General features: G+C 32.5%; 1 protein-coding gene and 1 long non-coding RNA gene across 3 annotated transcripts in view; both read left to right on the top strand.

The window, feature by feature from the left end:
* LOC127876996 (uncharacterized) overlaps positions 1 to 5,095 on the top strand; it is a 36,058-nt gene extending 30,963 nt beyond the window's left edge. Inside the window, exons 1-3 of one of the 2 annotated variants that reach the window (XR_008048184.1) lie at positions 4,344 to 4,442; positions 4,663 to 4,782; positions 4,953 to 5,095. This is a non-coding gene — a long non-coding RNA (uncharacterized LOC127876996). Of the gene's footprint in view, positions 1 to 4,343; positions 4,443 to 4,662; positions 4,783 to 4,952 lie in introns of those variants that run through there. The other variant, XR_008048183.1, reaches the window with a different exon arrangement.
* Positions 1 to 12,661, top strand: part of LOC127876990 (receptor-type tyrosine-protein phosphatase T-like) — a 122,828-nt gene that overhangs the window by 35,436 nt on the left and 74,731 nt on the right. The window lies entirely within an intron of this gene.

Genomic DNA, 12,661 nt, shown 5'->3' with positions numbered 1-12,661 from the left:
AACATAGGATTGAGAAAATAGCCATGCTTACAAATCTCATTGAACTCAGAACGGTATGTGATTGTGATTTATGTTGTTTTCTCAAACGTCGAAACATTTATTTTATCATTGCACTTATGGGTAATATGCTATAATAGACCAACGCATTTCCGCGTAGTCCGGTCAGGAGCCACCTATCCCGCTATAAAATCACGTAGGGTTTCGTGGTCTCTCACGTGGACCTGGTAGCCCCGACCAGACAGCGCGGACAGTTTACTTTTTTCTTGCGTCTTTTCCCACCAATAGTCTGTGCACACTTTCAGCTTTTTCATTTCATAGCAAATGCTTAAACGAAACATACAGCATCTATCTCCATCTGTTCAGTATCATATTAAAATATTGCAAACACTTTTGGTGTACCATTTTGTGTACAAATTATTTGTGTGTTTGTAGACATGTATGAAGGTATATGCGAAATCTTAGATTGAAATTAATGAATGTAAAAAAAAAACAATTGTAGAAAAATCTCTGAGAACATTTAAATCCAAACTGAATTTAAAGGGCATTCGACACGTACCGCGTTCAGTTCATTATGTTCCATAAAAATGGTCGATTAGCAAATTTACTAAAAATTGTAAGTGCCTATGAAAAAAATATATTGATTGTTTAAACAAAATAGATCGTTGAAAATAAATGATATTCCTAGCAATTACAAACATGTGTTTGTTTTAACAGGTGTATAAAATGCATAACTTACCTCCCAGAATGGCCATTGAAAACCAGTTTAAAGTATAATCTGTATTATACGCCTTATCATTAGTTTATCGCGAAATAGAAGGTTTAAACAAATATGCTTTTTAGAATAATAATACTGGTTCATAATTGAACAGATGATATTTTCTCATTGTGTGAGTCACACAAACTTTAATAAGTTTTAGAGTCACAAATTGAGAAATTCTTGAAAGCACCAAACAATTTACTTGTTTACATCATTGTTTCTGTAGCTAAATGGTCTTCAGTATTGGCCAGAAGATATAAACTGTGAGTGCAAACACGGTGGCGTTCTTATCAAGTATGTCAGCATCAAGGAAACATTCGACTACAATATCAGATCACTTGAAATCACAAAGGTACGTTTATGCTCAATGTTCAATCCAAACGTCCTTCAACAAACGAGGCAAAGAACTAGAAAGTCTGATTAACGAACAATGAATGCAAGCTGAATAATAATACGAAATACTTATTATAATGCGCGCGTTTTATAAACAGACACAACGGTACGTTAATGCACAATGTTCAATATAAACGCCCGTTTAACAAACGAATTAATAATTATAATGCGCGGGTATTGTTAACAGACAAAAAGCCTATTTTGAAACACTATTTTGTGAAATATGTGACATTAAAATGTTTATGTCAATGTGTACTGTATGCGCATAATTATCTAACCAGGCTGGCGAGACAAGGCGCCTCAACCAGTTCCATTTCAAATCCTGGCCTGATAAAGATGTTCCAGATACAACCTGGTGTCTTGTGGATTATTGGAGAGCTGTTGATAAGTGCGACGACATCAGCACATCCCCAATTCTTGTTCATTGCAGGTTAGTTATATTTATTTAAAATGTTTATAAATTAGGTTTTAATCGCTTGCTATGAATTGGTTACCGTGAAATCGACAATCACGATGATTGTTAACAACATTTCATATTGGGCATGATAAAGTTAAAGTTTTCTCAACGCAATATCTTTTTAAGAATGTTTATGTTCTTCCATCAATTTCCAAAATAACATTTATGGGAACAATAAAATATAAATATTAAATACATCAAAATCCAAATAACAACATTCAGAGAATCTGAAAAAAATGTGTTTCCCATTTTTTATTCGACCTTTTTACACACAGTGATCGAAAATAACATAATTTTAAGTTTAACCGGTCGTATCTTGCCATAAATCTCCGCTAATAACCATACAATTACGCAATATATACATTAATGACGTGAACAAAAACCGAACCCTAACATTTTTCTCGTGATGATTATTATTTAGATTTTTTATTTGATCGTCAAGAAATCTTTTAGAAAAGGCCGTTTTAACCGTTTTTGTATTAAGCTCTTAATATGTCGCGGTAACTTTGGTTACATATTTTAAATGATATTCTAGTGCGGGTGTTGGACGCAGCGGAACCTTTATCGCTCTGGACAACTTGATTGCACAAGCAAAGATTGAAAACTGCAGTCAGACCTCTTTACGTGGTTGAGGCTTTACGGCAACAAAGAGTGAACATGATCCAAACAAAGGTGTTATAAACTAGGCAATCCACAAAACGTATATTTGTTGCTTGTATCATTGATGTTATATTGGTAATTTTTAAATCTATTTAGCATATGCAACTTTATCCTATAATTTATTTTGAGAATATGTAAAATATTGTTTCGCAGTTTAAAACAAATAAAAATAGAAAAAATAATACTCCAGAAAAATTGTCAGATGAGTAATGCTTGTACACACCACCTGGTAATAAACGATATGTGAACGCGGAATAAAACCACTAAATGCATAAGTATTATATGCGCAATAAGTTCGTAAACATTTCCGATATTTTTCCGGTAATATATGTTACCAGGAACAGTACAAATACCTGCACGAAGCTTTGGCAGAAGCCCTTCTAATTGGTACGCATCACTGGGTTACCAGGCAGTTTGAAAGTGTCTACAACTTTATGATTGAAAAAGACATTTGGTCATCGAAGACACAAATCGATCAGCAGTTCAAAGTATGTTTTTTATTTAACTGTCATGTTACACTTTCGCGACGGATTGTGTTATACGCATTGATACTGCTAAGTACGGTCCTGAGGTGACAAACGCACGACTGCGACGTGGTTAAACTAATTACGATTTAATAAACACTCTTTTGCTGCCTGTGTGAATAAACACATACCGTAGCAATACGTTTTACTTTTTGCATGTCAAATTTAAATATGAAATTGTCAATCGACATTGATACCAATAATTGGGCGTCATTAGGAGTTGAGAGATAATTTCCAAAACTATTATGTTGTTTTTGTCAAAAAACATGTTACTTCGAGAACAACATAAACGATGATACGAGCGTTACTAATTTTGCCGAATCATTCTTTTAGATCCGAACAAATAAATACTTTGTAATTAAACTAGATTTTTAAAAGACACATTATTATAAAACTATGCCATTAATACTTTCTCACAATTGTGCGCAGTAAACATGCATAACGATATTTTATATCCTTAAGTGATCTGTTTTTCTACACATAGAATAGAAGTCGTAGGAAATAGAAATAAATTAACATCATTTGCCATTAACTTTTACTACACATTGTTTAAGATTGCAGGTGTTACCTATAATAAACACAACAACGGTTTTCCGCTTTGTCTTTCACATGTATTTACTATTATTGTCAATTCATTTTTTAAAATTATATTTCGCTGTCACATCTTTATGGTAAAGGTAAAAACTTTCTCCTTTTTACTAACCGAAATGCTATGTATGTCAATGACTTCTATTATACAGATAATTTTACATGTGCTGCACCTGCATCTTGTTCATCTCTGATTGCATAATTGTGTTGATTTTCGTAGTTTATAGGTTATTGTTTGAGGCCTTGATAAAATAACGTGTGTTGGACAAAAACAATAAACATTAGAAAGAATTATAATAAAATGATGGTTGGTTGTGATCGTGGTTCAAGAGTCTACCAAAGTAAAGCCTTCGATTTCTTGACACGTTCCACGTTCAGTTTATATTCTTAACAATAACCACATTACGCACCCAACAATTTTACCACCAATTAGATCGCGAATAATGTTATTTTCTGTTTATTTCAGTTGATAACAAAAAGTGCAGTTTACACTAGGGGACAGAACGCAGCAAGAACAACTGGACTAGTATACTGACCATATTGGAAATCAAAGTAAGAAGCCTTTTATGTGATTATGTGGAAAAAACGATCTATATCTTTAGAACACTATATATCTCTAATAACCATAATTGCTGAAACCGGCCGAAATTTTATCATGACATGGACAAAAATTATATAATCATAAAAACTCGTTTATTTTTACGACTCTGTATCATTAGTCAATATCTTTATTTATGCATATGATGCCATATTTTATATTGTTTAATATTATGTTACAGACGAAGCCATGCTTATCAAGGCGACGGAGACTAAGCCGCAGTGTATCGTCTTATCAGTATGTTGGCTTTGTGTATTACTTACAATAGCTATGTTATATTGCAAAATGCATTTTAATGCGTATGGAATAATACACATACTTCAACAAAATGTTAAATGTTAAACTAAGTTTTTAGCATTAACTTCCTTACATGATAACACTGCAGAAAATGTCTGGTCTCTTGTTGGGAAGCAGAGATGTAAAACAATGATCGAGTTTTCAAATTGTTCGGAAGGATCGCATAAGGTAACACACACTTAATCCAGACTACCCATACATTAAACCATTTGAAATAATTTCAAGTTTAAGTCATAAGAAAGTAAGTTTCGTTGTTGTTGTTTTTGTGTATGTTTTTTTTTATATCCAACTGTATGAGACAAACTTATATGTAAAGATTAGACGCCTAAAATCTCGAAAAAATGTATTTCATTAAACATATTTGAACAACACGTATTGCTTATGTTAGGCGGACACCTACCTTGGTCAGAAAGAGGGTGGGCGTGTCGGAAGATATTACGTCACCTTAACCGAGGAAAGCAACGATCGCGGCTTTGAGGAGAGAACATATTCCTATAAAGAAGACACAGTAACAATATTCTAATTTTTAAATTGTTCATTGTATGTTTTTGATTTAGGTTTATTTAGGAAATGCTATAGGGATTATAATACCTCAGTGTTAAAAGTATAGCTTAAATGATTGATATGAAGCTGATGTACGCAACAAATTAGTTAATTTAAATGTATATTTAACTACAGAAAGGTAGCAGTCTAAAGACTTTTAAACAGTTCTACATGCCTGGTATGAATAAAGACCCGGACAGACAGCCCATGCTTGATCTAATAGAGGCGATATTGACATGGCAAGGTCAGCTCTCGACCGACACACCGATATTTATTAAAGATGGGTAATATGCGTTAGTGGTAGTATTTAGATTTTGTTTTAAATCACAATTATACCGAAAGTATGTTTAATAACATTTGAAGAAAATGGTTGCTTGTTAATTTCGTGTACTTAAAAGCAAAATGAATTACCTTATCAAGACATACTGTGAAATATGTGACATGAAATCTGAAGCGGACTGAACAGGCCAATCTTGGACGACACTTACGCACATGCATTAAACCACCTTTTCACATAACGTGGCTCAATATATATTTTGCAAGAAAATTCATATATATGCCCAGCGTTAGAATATTTTTTGTTTTGAAACGGATTTAGAATTTTGGGAAAACGCATTGATAGGCATATTCACTACCAAATCTTTAGCGTAATACAGACATTAGCATATTTTGCATATTTAATTTCATTTACAACATTGTCATCAGAATTGTATCTTTTAACCAAATAATTTATTAAATGTTGTGACCATTTCAGTTCGAACTTTCACAGAAGCGGCCTAGTTGAGGTATTGTTGAACGAGATATGTCGCATTGTGACGCACGACGGACAAATAAACCTTAGTGAAACAGTTGTATCAATGAAGCACCAAGAGAAGCATATAATCCATAGCGCTGTATGATATTTAATATTATTTGATGTATATGATATTTATACAAATAATGTTGTTGGCAATTACGCATCTAATAGTCATTTAAAAAAAGAATTATAAATATATTTCAAAATCGGTTGACTACACGTTTTACATAATGTCTCTTTGTTTCAGTCTTATAGAAAATATGTTGTATTTTAAACAAAACATGTTTGTTAATTTACATAATCGGACGAATATGCTGAAGATTCGTTTAAAACCAAAACATTTCGTGAAAGTAATATGTGTTTGAATGCTTTTAGGCTCAACTGAGGATCTACCTACGACGCAATTTTGGCCTACGTTCAGAAACCAGGAAGCTATTAAAATTTCTAAAAGCACGGAATAAACACGACGTGTTTGCATACTTTTGAATAAAAACGCTAAGATATTGTTTTCTGTTTATGATGACTGTGACGTCCATGTAGATGTTGATAATTCTCCATAGAGCTCCATGTTCTGAACATAATGCTATTTTTTGGTTTGATTATTTATAGAGCTGGTCATCAGTTTGTAATGTAATGCATACTCAAAAACATATGATAAAATAAGTTTAACTAAATAAAACATAAAAAAACAGGCACTTTGGACTCGCAATGATGCTATTAAGTAAATTTAGCAGTTTGCTGCCATTTTTTCAAGTTTTCTGTTTTGATAGATATTAACAATTAAATGTACCAACAAAGTTCTCTACAGTTACCGTTTCATTTAGTACACACATGAACGGTATTATATATTCTTTGTATATATATAGTCATCGTAGAATGGTGTGTAATAACATATTTGATAACGTGTCACCTTAAGTTATGACGCTGTAAGAAGCGTGTCTCGTTTATTTCTTTGCCTTGCTTTTTTATTCATTGATGTCGACGCTGTATTCTATTGTGTTATTATAGGTAATTCAAGGGCTTTGTTTCATCAAATTTTTAAAATATATAATAATAATCATAAAGAAAAAAAGGTTTGCTAAATAAACATGTATTTTTATCTATGAGGCATAATAAAAAGTCAATATTTGGAATGTGGATTTGATATAAAAAAACACTATATTTTGTAAATTTTTCGCATTAAGAAGTGTTTTGATTGCTTTATTGAATGTATAGCTTCGTTTTTGATAGATCTATTAATGATGGAAAATGTTTATTGTTGTTATGTGAATGTTTATTACAACGTCTGATTTGCGTGTAGAGTATTACGTTTTATTTATGCCTCGTGGTTTTTATTAATCTTCATTCATCTTTCTTGTTTGGATCATATACTGATATAAGTATACTTTGGTACATATTAACCTAAAAAGAGTTTTTATAAGACATGTTTGATAAAACTGTACAATAGCAGTATTTGAAAGAAACATGAAACCACCTGATCGGTAAATGTATTCAACAACAGATACCAACACATATGAAACTCAAAATGGTGGCAATATCCTATTAGAAATAAGACAAAAAAAATAGTGTATAGATCTGTAATGTTTTAAAGATATAGTTTAGTGAATCTTTTTTTCTTACTGTTTTCATTTAAAACACTAATACATATGATAAACTATTGTCCGATAAACGTTAATCATAATGTGTATGCTATTCCAGAAATGGCTGTGTGCAAATTATTTGTTTTTAGTCAAAATCGAATAATGATTGCGAAATTGTTTAACGTTCGAATGCTAGAGTAACTCTTTAATGTACTACTGTTCTCTTGTGGTAGTGAAATTGTATTTATTGATACAATAATGTGCTAATGTCAATTGTTGAATAAAGATTTTGTAGTGTTTTTTATTTCTTGAGTTTGTTCGCACAGACGAGTTTCCTGTTAATAGTGTTTATAAAACTGCACATAGTCGGGACAAAGAATGGCGTCATCATTAGATATAAATATACGTTATAACTCGTTATATATTATAACACTTTTTACGGCTATCAAATACTATACATGTGTGTTCATTACATCAGTTACAAGTTACAAAAGGGAACTTTCCATATATTTGGGCAGATATTAAAGTTTGTCATTAAATGCTATGTATTGATAAATACAAACATTATATCTAAAAAGTCCCAGTAAAAACAAGAATACAAGTAAAAAAAGAAAACAGTAACCATAATCTGGGCTCGAACCACTGACCGCTGGAGTAAAAGTCTAACGCTTAGACCAATCGGCCATCCGTGCTTATACAATGAGTGAAGTATTTTATTCTTTATATAAGCAATCCTCGTAGGGTCACAAAATATATAGACAACAACAGAACTTATTCAATCGTTTCGCGTTGCAACGCTTTATAATGTTCAGGTTTTTAAATTGTCAAAAGATGCATATAATGGAATTTTTAAAGCATGGTAAATGTTCAGTATTACTGTTTCCTAACAAATATCATAACTACAAGGAAAATTTGCGAATCTGAAACTTTGTTTAATTTTGTCAATTTACGAAAACGTGAAATATTTTTTTAAGTTTCGGTATATACAAAATAAAACAACAAACAGAAACACGTTTCCACCCAATTTTGAGCCCTCGAACATAATTTTAAGGCGCTTGATTAATGACTACCAAGGAATGTTACATGAAACCACAAAACCATTTGTCCTTGCAGTTTCAGAGAATCAATAATATTACAGGAACAGGAACATTTGAAACAGTTTGAAAGAGGGTCACCGAAGGGTCAGTTTTGTGAAATTTGATAAGATCTGTCTGGCGACTCAGGAGGAGAAGTGTTTGAAGAAAAAGTTTACGGACAGACACGCACTGACGGGCAGAAACTCTGGGTTTAATTAAGCTTAAACGCAGAAATATTAGCAATAGGTAAATTTTATCAAAGAATTTTTAGCATATATTTTATTCAGATGTTACATGTAGTTGGAAAATATTATCAATATGCCGAAATACTGTGGCTGAGAATCAAGTAATGACATATATTGTTATTTCATGCATGACTTGGTTTTATAATGAAAAATCTTCATAACAGTATTAATCTAAATACGGGTGAAATAAGCGCGCAAATGTGTTTGTCCTATGTGTAACATGTTGATCCATAGGCCCCGGGGGTTTGTGGTTTAAGCAGCCAACGTCATCTTAAGCTCCCCACGCTTGTCCACATCCTGGATTTCCGAGCCGCCTCCAATACACTTCCCGTTGATGAAAACTCGGGGAACCTGTGATAGACATACATAATACTTGGTAAGTTTTTAAAACATTTAAGTTAAAAAGGGCTTATTATTCAATAGCTGTCGCCGAGTTAACCCTTCCCTTCTAACCATGAAGAAAAGTGGTTTATTAAGCAAGATTTAGAAATAAGACCACCTTAAACAATAGCATTGGTTCAGCAGTGGTTTGGAATTATTGTACGTACCACGCGCGCATAATACGTGATCGGTTAACTCGTGAAGAAAGACGTCATTATAAGATAGAAAAGTATATCCAACAGTGCGAACATGATAGCTTATGTATTAAAAATGTTGACAGGCGATATAGCATGTTTAAAGGAACCGACAGACAGACAAACCTACCTAAGGACAAATGCAAACCAAAACCCCCCGCTTCTTCGAACGGGTGCACAACTAATATCAGGTTTGAAATTTAAAACATGAAACTACAGAAAACTTAAATGACAACTAAACCACACTTTACATATATATAAATACAAACTATGATTGTTTGCATGCACAACGTTTTGACATTATAATGCTTAAGTTGTTTGTACAGAGTTTCAAAATACACATTAAGTATAGTCCCATATTTTGGGGATTGATCCCTGTGGCAACTGCATTCCGCGATTTTGCAACAATATTTTCAAGATACAAACAAAAACCTTTAATCAGACGACCAAAACCCTGTGAGTAAACTGATATGAACACTCATCAATACATGTATGAGCACGTGGTTATACGTTGTGCTGCATCACTAATGAGATGTTAAAGCTTACACACTTATTAATTACATTTCACATCTAGCAAGGAACTAATGAAGCTCATGTTTGGGTGCACAAAAAGCATGCACTATTTCCATGGCTTGATCTTGTTTGTTTTGCCATGGCAATGCCCACGTACATTACAAAGCATGTGCAGCAAAGTTAGGTCTTAAAAGAGTAAAGTAGCAAGATACTTGATGTTAGGTTACATGTACATAATAATAAAAACTGACCTACCCGTCACTTGAGAATAACGGTCAATTGCATACAACGGTCAGAAATTGAAGACAAATTGATATGAACTAGAATTATGATCTAGCCTGATTTAAACACGGGAAGGGCAGGGTGAATTCTTTTGTGAAAATTTGTTGATGAAAAACGTTGCACATTGTAAGTTACGTGTTATGCTGTTTCAAAACACATTGGTTGTTTCTTTATTTATCAGAATGTTGAAAAATAAAAATGGACAAAACTGGGGTGAGACATCTCTTAAAAGGTTACAGCATACAAATCAAAGGGGACCATACATTTTAATAGGGTGAGGCCTACAAATGGAAGGAGCATCTGCTGTTTTTCTTTAGTTGAATATTAAATAATTGGGTATGGAGCCTGAAGTCTAACTCAAAGAGCTGGATAGGGAAATAAAATAAACGTGAATTAAAGTAAAACATTTCTTTAACATTTATCTGTAAATTTGAGGAGTCATTTGAAAATATTATTAATAATTTAAGGCACGCAGATCCCTAACTAGCTTAAGTTTTTGGAAAAAGCAAAATTTTAGAAAACGCAGATAGAGTGAATATCTTAAAGAAAACCTATCTAATCCGTAAGCACACAAAACGCTAAAACGTTTGATCCACAAATAATAGTTGCAACCTAACAATTACAGTCAGCACGGTATGTGATTTCGAAAGGATTTTTTGCGTCAGCTATTTTTTTGTAACCACAGATACGTACTTTTTAAGCGCCTCCTTAGCCATTGGACAGTAGGGGCAGTAGGACTTAGATAACACCATTACCTTCTTCCCTTTGATTTTCATATCGAGCTTAGCCTTATATCTGCAGCTTTGTGTTATCCAAAACGCTCTACCTGTTTAAGTTATTTACAAAGCTACTGTCCTGTTAGTTCGCAAAAGTTGTACAAGTTATTTTGAAATGGTCAACAAAATCCGATTCATCTGCATGTTCAGTAGCAATAGCACTAGCAGCAGACGCAGAAGCATTAGCAGCAGACGCAGAAGCAGAAGCAGAAGCAGTAGCAGTAGCAGTAGCAGTAGCAATAACAGATTGTTTTCTTAGTCTTTGTTTAAGTAGTATTTGTATAAATAATACATACACTACATTTCTATATACTACATACTCTTTATTCTACTGAAATCAAATAATTCATTATTGATATCCTACACAGCCATTTTTCAGTCATCCTGAGAAACAAGTTTTCGATAAGAGATTTTATTGTGGGCCAATATACCGTGTATTACTACCAGTATGCCGACTGAAACACCTCATGGTGCGAGGATTTACAGCTAAACTATGCCTTTAATTAATTATGCACCGAGAGGCAAACGATTATTTAACTTACTGACAATTTTGGATGTGATATGTTTGTATCTGATTTGAAATTAGCTAGTCTAATTCAAAAACTAGTATATAACATCATCGTTGTCATGGACAACAACATCATCATATGTAATTTTTATTATAATAATATCACCAAGAGTTTACAAGTTTATTGTCTAATCCATGACATGTACAATATATACAGTTACAATATAATATGACAAACATGCATGGCCAATCTTTAAAGAGTTGTAATTGACTTTTTTACAAATATATTACAGATTGACAAATAACTATTCTTATCATAAGTGTTGATTTCTATGATAGATCTACATCATAAAAACTTGATTGCCATTGTCAACCTTTGATAAAACAACTGCCATAAAATGATACACATTCCTAAAATACTGAGTATTGTAGATCGAGGTACTAATGCGCATATTAAAAGAAAAATATTATAAAAGAGCAAATACCAGCTAGAATTAAATCCTAAGTGGACTGGTTGGCAATGACCTTCTGTATCAAAGTTAAAATATATGTTCAGATAAGAAACATTTCATTATTGATAGTGAAAAAATACATTTTTTTAAGACAAGAAGCAGTTAATATTCATTATGTCCATATCAATATCCTGAATTATATGTATTGACTAAAAGACTCCAGTAAAAATTACTTAGATATCACCCTGACAATATTATATACTTCTTATTTGCAAAGGGGGCTAACTCCACAGATCTTGATACAGATTGCTGTCACCAAACACTATAGATTTATCTCCCTTATAACAAGTATAGCGATAGATTTTCACCTAAATATATAGGAAACGTCATTGCTGCAAATGATATATAACAATGTATGAAATAATTAATATGATATGAATACAATTATATAAGTATTAATTCGGAACTTACTAGTATAGTGTATTAGTTATTTATATTATAAATTCTAACTAAATGATAATTACTATAATGCAGCCATGACATATCTTTATAGAACAATATACACATAATAATTGTACAACAAATTATTCCTAGATTAAAGAATTAAATAGCAGGTTTTGGCAGTAATATTGACTAAATCATTGTTGGAGAGCACACAATTCAACTTCTCCTGTTTGGTAAAATTGACAAAGTTATTTTCAACATCATAAGCTTTATTATTTAGTACATCTCACAAATCTTGATAGGCATTGAATTCAAATAAAACATGTACTTCAGTTTCAACTGATACTTTACATATCGGACAAACACGCTGATTTTCTGGAATGTTTTCGTATCTTCCAGTTTCTAACTTAAGGGGAGCAACCCCGCAACGAAATTTAGCTAGAGCAGATATTTACTTAGGAGATAGAAACGACTTCACATATGATGTATTCACATAATCAAATAAAACAGTGTACTTCAGTTTCAACTGATACTCTACATATCGGACAAACACGCTGATTTTCTGGAATGTTTTCGTATCTTCCGGTTTCTAACTTA

The sequence above is a fragment of the Dreissena polymorpha genome, chromosome 4, assembly GCF_020536995.1.
Source record: "Dreissena polymorpha isolate Duluth1 chromosome 4, UMN_Dpol_1.0, whole genome shotgun sequence".
NCBI lineage: Eukaryota > Metazoa > Mollusca > Bivalvia > Myida > Dreissenidae > Dreissena > Dreissena polymorpha.
Note: the sequence above shows the minus strand (reverse complement) of the source record. Positions and strands in the feature narration are given on the sequence as shown.